This window comes from Vulpes lagopus, chromosome 2 (genome assembly GCF_018345385.1).
Source record: "Vulpes lagopus strain Blue_001 chromosome 2, ASM1834538v1, whole genome shotgun sequence".
Classification (NCBI taxonomy): Eukaryota; Metazoa; Chordata; class Mammalia; order Carnivora; family Canidae; genus Vulpes; species Vulpes lagopus.
In genome coordinates, this window is record NC_054825.1 from 54,726,045 (window position 1) to 54,736,935 (window position 10,891).

General features: G+C 47.6%; 1 protein-coding gene across 2 annotated transcripts in view; it reads right to left on the minus strand.

Annotated features, from left to right (window-relative positions):
- The window catches only part of TLN2 (talin 2), a 418,441-nt gene extending 407,816 nt beyond the window's left edge, over nucleotides 1-10,625 (minus strand). Inside the window, exon 1 of one of the 2 annotated variants that reach the window (XM_041740721.1) lies at nucleotides 10,471-10,625. The gene's annotated coding sequence lies outside the window, so the exon portion shown is untranslated. The remainder of the gene's footprint in view (nucleotides 1-10,470) is intronic. The other variant, XM_041740682.1, reaches the window with a different exon arrangement.
- Between the last annotated feature and the right edge of the window lie 266 nt (nucleotides 10,626-10,891).

Here is a 10,891-nt window from a genome sequence, read left to right on the forward strand (position 1 = left end):
CCAGGCATGACCTCAGGCCATACTCAGGAAGTATCTTTACTTACAACAACCTAGGTCCTAGCCCAAGTATGACATAATTATGGGTGGTCTTGCAGCAATGCAAATAGAGAAGACAGGGATTGTCATTTAAGCACACGAAGCTTTGGGACTCCCTAAGCTGGGTGCTTGAGAGAGCAGCATTGAGGGAACCAGGGAACATCGCCACCGATCTGCAGGAAAATTCAGTCTTCCAGGGGCTCAAACACGGCAGGAGAGAAAGGAGACCTCTCTCCATGCAGTCAAGTGGACTCTGGGGATGAGTGATGCACCAAAGCAATCCACCAGAACATCGAGGTCAATAAGTACTTGAGACAAGTGAATTTACTGTGTCCAACTCAGTGACAAAAGTTACCAAGCTGACTGCTTAAGTGCCCCTCCTTCAAAGATAAAAATGAGAGGCAACCATTTGTCTGCAGCTAGCTATCCTCGCCTTCTATCACTCAACAAGTAGTTAGCAAGGATGGGCTGCATTCACTCATTCCTGGAACCTCTCTTAACACTTGACCTAAAAAAAATACTGGTCCCCAGAGACACTGTTTTTCCACATCTATATTACTCTCTTCCTTAGCTCAAATCTGGAAAAGATTTCTTTTTCCTCATCTAAGGCTAACCTCCATAACCAGCAAGTTTTCTTCATCAATTACTCATTAACATTTTTTTGTAACTCCTACGTGCCAGCCATTGCTTCAGACCCATGGGGACACGGTGCCAGATAGTTTCTCTCATGGAGCTTATATTCTAGAGCCGCGGGGTAGACAATAAATGAATCATGTATGTAATATCAGGGAATGATAAATGATATGAAAACAAAAAAGGAAGAGGCTTGAGAGCAGGGGCTAGGAGATGCCAGGGAGACCTCTGTGGAGGTAACATTTGAGCCAACTGGTAAATGAAATGAAGTGTGAGGGAGTGCCCCCAACCTTCAGGAGCCAGGATGAGGAGATCCAGCAGGGGAGCTGGAGGCGGATCAGCCAGGGCATCAGGAGAACCTGATGAGGACGGTGGCACGGAAGCCAGGTGAAGAAAGGTCCTAGAGAGCAATCAGCTGGTTGACCGCTGCTGAGAGGCTGCAGAAGGTGATAGGGAAGAGCTGGCCACCAGACACCACTGGTACCTGAAGAAGCGTGGCTTCAGTGAAGGATGGGGCAAAAGCCAAATTGGAGTGGGTTCAAGACAGAATGAGCAGGGAGGAAATGGGGCAGAATGTATGCCAATTCTTTCAGAAAGGTTTACTGTTAGGGAGAGTAGGGTGCATTTCATTTACCAGTTGGCTCCAATGTCACCTCCGCAGCTGCAAGAGTCGCTGATTGGGGGGACGGGGTCATGAGTGTGCTGTGTTGTTGCTTTTTTCCTTAATATGAGGACTACTACTACAGCATCTCTCTCAGGAAGGATTATCCATCCGAGAAGGAAAGACGATTATGCAGAAGGGAAAGGAGATACATGCATGAGTACAGGATCCATTGCACATGTGGTTAAAAAGCTCTGTGGATACAATGCTGTGTGGCTACAGTTGTAGATAGGCTAGCAGATTTAATAGGAAGGAGGAGGATGAAACTCGTAATTGCTTGTTTTTCTCCCTGAAATAAGCCAAGTCATCAGCTGAAAGGGGGGTGGGGACAGAAATATGGTGGGGTACAATAGTGCATTCCAGTGTACCAACAGTCCCCCTTGAGATCTATAGTTATAAATCAAAAGAGAGAGGTGATACAGATGGCCAGGTGTTTTCTCTAGCCGGTTCCTAGGCCTCAGGCAGGAGCATGGTAGGTGGACGGAGGGGTTTTCCCAAGAGAGTTAGATGAAAGGAGAAAGGGTCTAGGGAGTTGAGGGTGTATTAGAGCACCTGAGCTGTGGGGGGGGGGGGGGGGGACACCTCAGGGGAGGAGAGAGGGATATGGTCAATGAAAAGTGGAAGGGTCACCAGGTCAGAGGCCCTTGTAGGGTGAAGGCTAAGTGGAACTGGGTACTAAAGGGAGTAAGATGAAAAACAAGTGAGGGTCACACTGGAATGCTTGTGAAGATTTTGCTGGAGGTGCAGTTACTGGTAATGACAAAGTCTAAAACTGTGTTTTTCAAACCAAGGGCTAGTGGGAAGTGAAATCAATTTAGTGGGTTATGATGAGCATTTTTTAATTGAACAAAATAAAAAGTCTAAGAGTACATTATACCTAGTAAGGGTAAATAATGTTTGAGGAAACTTGTTCCAGCTGTGCGTGCATATTTTCATGCTGGATCATCACACCAAATCTCTCTCCCTTGTGGACCGGTGTTTTAAAAACAAAAACAAAAAACAAGGACACTAAGGGTTTCTTAACACTGGCATGGCTGATCTTCTAGGCTGGAGAATTATTTGTTGTGGGGGAAGTCCTATACATTTTAAGACATATAGCAGCATCCTTGGCCTCTACCCATTAAATGCCAGTAGCGCCCCTTCCTGCCTTCAACCTATGCTACACAAAAATGTCTCTAGAAGATGCTAAATACCCTCTGTCTAGAAATAACCATGGAAGAGATGGCTGAAGTAGGGTAGAGGAAAAGGTAACAATGAGAGGTGGCCAAGGGATTGAGTTGAGTGGACAATCTCTATAGATTTCAAGTCACCCAAAATGCTGATGGTACCACAGGACTCACTGTTTAAAAATTCTGATTATCAGAAAAACTAATAAAGCATCTAAAATTAAGCAGGAAAAATGTTTTAAAACAGGCTTACAAAATTCAATTCTAAGTCTTTCCTGTAAATTAGGCTATATAATATAAAACTGAATTAAGTCAAACCTATAATCCCAAAATATCTGAACAAACAAAAGCAAGCTAAGGATTACAGAAGGGGAAGCACACTGCATTCACTGCTGTATATACGGAGGTGTTACAGCTTTGTTATTTGATTATAGAGGAATGTAAATTCATATGTATAAAACCCAAATCCAACCACTAATACGATTTTTATTAAAGTTTTCTGATTATAAAAGAAACATACCCTCAATATAGAGAAAATTTGGAAAATACTAAAAAAAGTAATTTTTAGGAATTTTAAACATTTATAATCCCACCACCCAGAAAAAGTCATTTGGTTTATTCCATTCAGGGAAGGAAAGAATGCAGACAGAGAAAAAGGGAGGGAAGGAAGGACAGACAGTCAAAGGGAGGAAGAACTATGGGCCAGATGAACAGTCTTCAAAAAATGAAGCAACATGAGGCAGAGGACTATAGATCCAGGCTCTCTACCTTAGCTACATATCAGAATTACCTGGAGAACACACCCATAAATGCCAACTCCCCACTCAAACCAAAGCATCAGAATCCCCAAGGGATCCCAACACAGAGTCAGGGTGGAAAATCCTACAAAAGAGATTCATTCTATAAGCTTAAGGTCAAGGTCTGTTTCATGAAAAGTTCTCTCTCATTTTTTTTCATACACTCTACTACCAATTTTGCTTTGCTTATTATAACTTACATGTGAAATCATTAGAGAATAAAAAGCATTAAAATTAAGGGGCTAAAAACAGAACAAATGTTTATCTGCTAAAGAATTTTAGAATTAAAAAAAAAGAATTTTAGAATTAGGGGATCGGTGGAGAAGGGAGCCTTTCAGGGAAACTTCTTGAGCTTTGGGTCATCTGAGCCTCTAAGAACTTATACAAAAGTAAGGGTCCCTGAGGACAGCACAGTATGTATGTGCCACTGATAACCACTGTTAGAAATATGCCCCCTCTGGCAACAGTGAAATAAACACTTGTTGAAATTAATGGCTACTGCACTTAATTTCCTCCAAAAAAAAAAAAAATGCACTAATGACCAGATTACAATACAATTTAAGCAACATTTATCATCTGGTCACCATTTTCTTCACAATGCCCTTGACATGTAGCCAACTTTTGTTAAAAGAAATCAATGACTTCAAATCTTCCATATGCAAGCATGCTGAAAACCAAAAACCAAAAATGAAACAATCGCTAACAGTCCTCTTCATTCTCGCTTGAGACTCCATTACAGAATATTAAAACAATACTAATGAACTCTGACTTTCACTGTGGAGTAAACATGCATCTATCCATCATTAAATCCCAAACACATACAAGAGATGTAGACAACATTCAAATAACATAACCCAAATATTTATTTCTCTCTGCTTGGTAAAATTGATAAAAGTGAGTTAACTTGCCCTAACTGGCATTCTAACTTTAATCCCCTGGCTGGACAAGAACACAAGATCTGTAAAACAGGAAGCTGGTTTCTCAAAACCAGCAATTCTCAAAGTATGGTCCATGATCACCAAGATCAGCATTACCTGGGAACTTATTAAAAATGCAAATTATGAAACTCCACCCAAGACTTACAGAGTCTAAAACCCTGGCCCAACAATCTGGCTTTTAACAAGCCCTGAAAGTGATTCTGATGCATTCTAGCTGGGGAACCACTGGTGGTATCTAAAACCATGATTTTCAAATTGTGCAGCAGAGCCCTGGCTTGCAGCGGGTTGAGACTCTGAGTCTCCCACTAGGACTCACAAGGTCACATAGCACGGACTTCTTAAAACGTGGATGGAGTTTCCACTGTTTTTCGAAGTTTAATTTTAGTGCTAACTGCCAAGAATTCATAAATTCTATCAAGTTTCAAAAATCACACTAGAAGGTAAGATTATAAATGGTACAGAGTAGTCAGCAAGCTAGGGATCTTGTAGAAGGAGACGGGAGTTCAAATGCCAGCAGAGCCATTAGACAGTACCTCTCTGAGCCTCGGACAGGAAAACCAAGCTTGAGGAGAGGCTGCTGCTATCTGAGAAGACTGTGCAATTGGCCAGACCTTCCCTGAGTCGGAATCAGAGAAAGTCAAGGAAAAGGAAAGCGCTTGCTAAGAGCTTTCTTGATCTCTTATTCTCACTTCTCTCCTGGGGGATAAAGGTAAACAGACAGCTTTTTCTAAAGCCATCCTTTACAATGAAAGCATTGACTCAAAACTGAGAAATCTCAGAATGTCAAAAGATAATTAACTGAAAGTTTCCAAAGAGATTAAAGATTGCTGCAGAAAGCATCAGAGAAAGCAGGTGTGGTGTTGTTTCCAAAAGGGTCTCAATAAAGTTTCATATCCATGAACCAAATACTATTTTAAAGTATTTCCCTATAGAAAAGTTTTTGTGTTTAAGTAAACCAATCAAGGTGTATATGAAACACATGAATCACCCTTCCCCCTTTCCCACTGCCAATTTTAAACAATCTCAAGCTTTATGTGTCCTTCCATATCTTTCTCCAGTGTTCTATAATAGGGCTTTTTTTTTTTCAAATCAGAAATAGGATCATACTACATCTGATACTCTATAACTTGATTTTATTTACATTTAATACATCATGGATATCCCCTGCAAAATAATCCAAAATAAACCCTATTTATTTATCCTACTGATGGACATTTCATATTGCTTATTTCCTTGAATAACCCCACAATAAACATCTTTACACACAGATCTTTGTATGTTGATGTTTTTCTTTCTGTAAACCAGGCCTCCAAATATGGGATTGCTGGGGCATATAGTTCATTCCAAACTTAAAGAGAAATTGTCTGTTTTCCCTAAGTTTTATAGCAATTCAAACTCCCAAGAGTCTACGAGTTGCCCCCATACACATCTAACAGAAAATGTTACCGATTTTTTAAAAAGTGGGTTAACTGAATGGACAGAAAAGTAATGTGTTTTATTTTATTTATTTATTTTTTTTTTTTATTTATGATAGTCACACAGAGAGGGAAAGAGAGAGGCAGAGAGAGAAGCAGGCTCCATGCACTGGGAGCCCGACGTGGGATTCGATCCCGGGTCTCCAGGATCGCGCCCTGGGCCAAAGGCAGGCGCTAAACCACTGCGCCACCCAGGGATCCCAAGTAATGTGTTTTAAATTTGCATTACCCTGACCATTGTGGAGGTTAAGAATCTTTTCACATGTTTATTGACCATTTATCTCTCTTCTTTTGGGAACTGACTGTTGATATCCTTTGTTTATTATGTTGTCCTTCAAATACTGTTTAATCACATACTCACCACCACCCCCTCATCTATTAGATATGTAAAGTACAAATGAATATCACTCCCTAGGAACTCAGCATGTGAGGTTAGGACAGGGGATGTCTTCTTAGCATGAAGTGCATGGTAAGTCCTCAAAACAATTGCTAAGTGAATAGGGGACTCAGAATTTTGTTAAGATTGAAACTAGAAGTTGGGACACCTGGGTGGCTCAGCGGTTGAGCGTCTGCCTTCAGCTCAGGGTATGATCCCAGGTTCCCCGGGATGGAGTCCCACATCAGGTTCCCAGCTGGGGAGCCGGTTTCTCTCTCTGCCTATGTCTCTACCTCTCTGTGTGTGTCTCTCACGAATAAATAAATAAAAATCTTAAAAAAAAAAAAAAGATTGAAGCTAGAAGAGTAAAAAGGAAATACAAATATTCATTATTTTTCCTACATATTCAGAACAGCATCACTTTAGCTGAAATTACACTGTTGGTTAAGGGAAAAAATCATGTTCTTGGCATTGACTCTGAAAATCCACTGTGAAATGGGTGGCAAATGAGCCCAGTCTTAATTCAGAGTTCCGGCTGACAATAAAGAAAGGCTCTTACAACCAAAGCATTTTGTACCCAGCCTTGTTTACCAGTTGTCATTCAAATGGCACCTGCCACAGAGCCAAAGGTTGTCAGGATGGTGATGTCAGGAGAAGCCTACCTGAAGCATTTCGTCATTTCTTTTTTGGTTTTCTGTCTCCACCCCCTTCAAGATTTTTTGCTCCTTAAAATCCCCTGCTTACTGAGGAGGGGCCTGTAGAGAGGGCTTGCAGGGGGAGTTTGACAGAGTTCAGATTCCTTAACTCTTAACTTCAGGCAAAACATCTGGTTGAACCCACCACTTATCCCCATTATTTGTAATAGTTCTGTTTGGCTAATGTTTTAACTAGTCTCCTTATTAAATATAAAAATAATAGGATTAAGAAGTTCTGGGGGAAAGTACTGTAATTAAAAAGGCACCAGTTGCGTAAGTTAAGCTGTAATTCTGGCCCTGCTTATTAAGTTTTCCTTCTTGTCTTTAAAATTTTTTGTACCCAATAAAAGTGACTTTGAATTATTTAACTCTTTTTTAGTACTTCCTGTATTGGCCAAACTCCACCTAAAATCTCCTAGAAAACCTCATGACTCAAAAGTTCTGAATCAATAATGTCTGTCATGGATCATAAGTTTCAGACACTGTCCCAAGAGTTTGGACAGGCCACACACACACACCACAACATACACACCACACAGTGGGGTAAACTGACAGGCAACTCTCCAAAAAGCACAGACGTTTTCTAATCTTTTGAAGTTATAAAACCTTAACAACAACAACAACAAAAATGCAAGACCTTTGATCAAGTCACGAAGTTATAATATGAATCAGGCAAAAGGCAACAAAGCACAATTTATAACACCTTGTTAAGAGAGGCATAAGAAATCATAAATATGAAAGTTGTAAACTTGGGAATGAAGATTGAAGGGTCTGCAACTTCTCTTAAGTTTTTATTTCAGTTTTATTAAGACAGCGATTTTTTAAATTTAATTTTTATCATACAACATGTAGTACATGCACACAATGCGAAATATATGTAGTTACAAAGCATAATGCTAAACGAATAAATACATTTTTAGATGTAGAGTCTTTTTTTTTCTGAGCATAGTTGGTAAAAATTTAGATGGTTCACCATCTGTAACCTCCCTTAACTGCTCTTGGGAACTAATTATCTGCTGTGAGTGAGGGGTGCAGGAAGATGGGAATCAGTGTAATTTTGAGGTACAAAACACAGAACCTGGATCAGAAATCTCTATCTCTACCCATCACAGTCTCTCTCTCTCTCTCTCTCTCTCTCTCTCTCACACACACACACACACACACACACACACACACACTCCTCTTTGTAAAACCCAACTTCCCATAAAAATACTCTAGGAAAAGAACAGTGTTTGGTTTGAAAAACCCTAAACAATAGGTTTAGCACTAGTGAATTCAAGGCACACCTATTCGCCTAAGCCAGTAACTCATTTAACAGAGTTGTTTTCAAAATCTGCTGTTTGAAGTAGAAGCACAACATTAATGTCAAAAAAAGACACTTTAATTAACACTATTTTGTATATCCTTAATAACCTAAGTGGGTGCCAAGTACCAAGGCAGAGAAAATTCAGTGACTTCCCCAATCTGAAGAACCCTGTGTTTCTTGCGACTCAAGGTACCACCGCTAAAGACTAGGAACTTTGTAAAATAAATGCTTTTCTGCAACTGATTTGATTCTCTCCTAAATTAGTTATGTTAATTTTGGATAAATGTATCTTGGGCTCTTGGGTGTTTTCCACTATTCCAGGGCTCAATGGGAAAAGAAACGAAAAAAGAACTAGCGTTCACGCAGGTAACCGTCAAGGCCCCTTGGGACATCCACCTGCACCCCAGCCTTGGCGCCGATACCCCGAATCAGCAATCACGGAAGACAAACCTCCGACGCGCAGTGGGGGCCTCGGCCCCGGAGGCACTCGCTGAAGGGGCTGGCGAAGGAGCGGCCCGGTCCGAGCTCACAGGGCGCACCTCAGAGGAAGGCTTCCGAGCCCGCCGGTCCCTGTGACCCCTGCAGCCTCTCCGGCGACGAAGCCCCAAGTGCTGACGTGACCTCGACAGGACGGCATCGCCTCAGCGAGACGCCCAGGAGCCAGGCCGGCAGGTCTCCGCGTTCGGGGGATGGTGGGTCGGCCAACACGCCCCTCCTCTGCCCGCGAGCTACCGTGGGTCGGAAGAGCAAGCCCGCGGCCCGGTCCCGGGAAGCCGCCAGCCGCAGGCTCGGAGCCGCGAGCCGCGGGGAGGGCGCGCAGCCGGACGAACGCCTCAGCCCGGCACGCGCGGCCGCCGTGAGAGCCGAGCAGGGGGCGGGGCGCCCGCGTGTCCGCGCGCTCGGGCCCGCCGCTCCCCCTCCTGCCCCCGCTCCCCGGGCATCGGCGGCGGCCAGCCGCCACCTCGAGGCGCAGGGGCTCGGACTCCACGCCCCTCATCCCCTCGACTCGTCGCGGACGGCACCAGTTCAAGTTTCCCCACGCCTCCCCCGAGCCCCAACTTCGGGAGCCGCCCGCCGCCCCTTACCTGGCCTCCGAGGGCGGGCGTCGCGGCGACAGCCGAGGAGGCGGCGGGAGCCCCGGGCCGCTCCCGCCTCCCCTCCCGCGGGGATCGGCTCCGGCGGGGCGCGCGGGCGGAGCCGGCCCGGGGACGCCGCCGAGCGCACGGCCCGGGCGGAGCGGGCGAGGGGCGTGTTCCGTGCGCCCGGGAGCCCGCGCGCGGCGTCCCGGCGGACCGGGAGCCCCTGACGGCGGCTCGGGACCCCCCGCGGGCCGGGCCGGCCTGCCACGCGCCCCTCCGGGGCCGGCCCCGCGTGCGCCCTGCGCGGCCGCCTCCGCGCCTCCTCGGCGCGCAAACTTTCCCGGCCGAGCCCCCTCCGCCTCCGCGGCCGGGGCCCCCGCGCTGTCCCCGGAGCCCCGGCAGCCAAGACCCACGGAAAATATGGCGCCCTCGAACGTCGCTCCTCGGGCCCCTCGGGGAACCCCGAAATGCCCGGCGTCCGGGCGCCCCGGCTCCCCGGGGGCGCGGAACTGGAGCTGGCGGAGCCGAGGAAGGAAAGGGCAGCGCTCGCCCAGCGGAGGCCAGCGCCGCCGAAGCCGGAGCCGGAGCCGAAGCCGGAGCCGAAGCCTGCTCTCGCTCTGGGGCGGGCGCTGCCCGGGCCCCTCAGCAGCCAGCAGCTTTGCCGGTGGCGAGGCCGCCGAGGGGGAGTCGCGGAGCCGGCGGGTCTGAGGGTCCGCGGCCGCACGAGCTCCGCACCCGCCGGCTGTCTTCGCCGCGAGCCGCGGCCGGAGACTTGTTTGCAAAGTGGCGCTGGAGTCGGGGCGGCCAGTGTTGGAATGAAGCCGCTCCGCCCGCGCCAACTCTGCCGGCGCGGGGGCCCGGCCGGGGCCGAGGGGACACTCCGTGCAGGCGGGGCCGCTGTTCAAAGCCCAGTTACCGGAAACCCGGCGGGAGCCCCGGAGGGGACGGGCTGCCCGCCGCCAGGAATCCGCTCTCGGGCGCCGGCTGCCAGCCTGCTTGCAAACCGCTGCGCCCAGGTCGAGTGCAGTGAAACATACATGTGCAATAGACAGGTGCATTAATTTAATTTTATTTTTATTATTATTATTTTTTTTTTTTTTTTTTTTTGCAAAAAGCCCTCCTAGGATATCAAATCTGGGAGCTTTGCGGGGTTTTTTCTGCATTGGCATCACTCACGAGATGCAAAAGGGAGGAAAAAAAACCACCCACATTTTCCTTCTGTACAGGGGAGGGAAAAGACACGAGAAATTCATGCAACGTGCATGCAGCTGGAGGAAGAGGGAAACCCGAGTGAGCCGTGCGCCTTACCGGGGGATGCATTTACTGTCTCATTGCAGAGCGCCTGCCCCGGAGTGCAGCCGGCGTCCCCCCGCGCGCCCGGCGACCGCTCCGCTCCCGCAGCCGCCTCAGCCGCTGCCGCCGCCGCTGGCTCCGGGCGCGGAACAAGAGCCGAGGGCGAGCGCGAGCGCACGGCCCGCGAGCGCCGGGAGGGCAGGAAGCGCGTCATCACTCGGGGACGGCGCGGCCCCGCGCGGCTCCGGTCCAGCAGCGGCGCCGTGCGGCACCCGGGCTGCGCCGGCCCGGGCCCCTCTGGGTCTCTGTCCCGCGGCCCGGGGCCGAGAGGGTCCGCGGGGGCAGGCGGCCCGCCGGCCGCGCTGTCGTGGGGGGAGGGGGCGCAGAGTGACCCCGGCTCCCCCGAACTCGGGCTCAGATGCGAGGGACAGTGGAG